The following is a 1,616-nucleotide window of genomic DNA, read 5'->3' as shown; positions in this document are numbered from 1 at the left end:
GCTTTCAGTCATGTCCCTGATAAGACGGTTAGTCTGTTTGTTCCCCTCGGATGGTAACTGGGGAAAGCGGCTCCGAGTTCATTGCTCCTGGTGCTTTCGGGGAACTGCTGGGCTCTCTCTGTGCACTTTTTCCGTTCTCACTTTCTGTATGGAGCATCACGAGTTAGCTAAATGTCAAAGCACCAAGCTCTTTTTATCAAATTGTGCCGCCTATGGTGGATGTAGCGTCCATGTGCGCTAAGTAGGGACCTTGTAGGAACGTGTGTGTCAGGCGGTTTTTGCAAGGAAGCTAGAAGGTGGAATGCTAAATTCCGGGGGACTTATGTCAGTGAGTCAGCAAAGCTCAACCCATGACCCTGAGTCATTCTTCAGCTCCGATGGAAGCTGAGCAACAAGTGCTGTGTTCTCTGAGAGACGAGGACTAATGAACATCTCTTGAGGTCTCCCTTTGTATGAATCCGTGTTACCAGACGTCTCTCCCTCCACAGTGTGTGCTGTTCTGTTTGCCTTTGAATGAAAAGGTTGAGCGAACCAGGTATTTCTGTGGGTAAGTAGCCGGGGAGCCCAGGTAACTGTAGGTGAGTGGTGGGGGTGGGGGGCAGGTAACTGTCTAGCATATTTGATATTTTATAATCACCTTAATTTTAGACTCATTATTCTTTTTCATGTATAATATTAAGTCTGTCAGACCCAGCATTGTGACTGCAGGGGCTCATGTGTAGATCCCCACGTGGGCCCCTCATTCCACCCCACATCTCACTGGCTCCACTTCGCCTCTCTCCAGGCTCTGAGTGTGAGGCCGGGGTGAGGACAGCGGGCGCCTGTACAGCATCTGAGAATTCACGCCAAGGTTTACACCCCACAATCTCCTTGCACAGTGAGCTCACTCATTTGATTGGGTCTATTAAAACAAAACAGAAGTAAGAAGCTTCAAAGAATAGCACTTATTTAATTTAATGTTTTTGTAATAACTTCTAGGAAAGACATGTCTTTTCTTTTTGCCAGTGTGCAATTTCTGGAAATAATTATAGAACAGATTTTAGATTGCAGTTATCGCTTTTTAAGACTGAATTATTAAAAATTTTTCTAAATATACTCTATGACCTTTATTGATAAACCTGTGAATCAGATTTAATTATGCAAATAACTTAGAAATACTCGAGTATTACTCTCTAATTTACAATTTCTAGAAACCTTTAATTACAAAAATGTTAGTCTATTTATAAACATAAAAAATATTTTGACCTGAATCTTACGTGACAAGTGTCCTTTTAGTCTCTGACAGCCCTTCATATAGCCTTTGGATGACAAAACATGTTCTTGGAACAACAGTAGAAGGGCAGCAAGGTAAATGGACTAGAGTCGGTGAAAACTGGTCATTGAATTTATTTGGTAAATTTCAATATGGACAATGACATTAAGTTTTTGAAATTCTCCAAAGTTACAAATTAGGGAAGCGAGCATGGCCTGGCTGAGCAACCAGACCTCGGGCGGCGACTTCGTCCTCCTGGATCTGTTCCGCGGCACCCCGGTGCCCTGGGTCCTGTTCACACTCACGGTGCTGGACCTCCTGGTGGCCCTGCTGGGCAACTCCGTGATAATCATCCTCATCTGGG

Source organism: Condylura cristata, unplaced genomic scaffold (genome assembly GCF_000260355.1).
Source record: "Condylura cristata isolate star-nosed mole 26May11 unplaced genomic scaffold, ConCri1.0 scaffold00062, whole genome shotgun sequence".
NCBI lineage: Eukaryota > Metazoa > Chordata > Mammalia > Eulipotyphla > Talpidae > Condylura > Condylura cristata.
Note: the sequence above shows the minus strand (reverse complement) of the source record.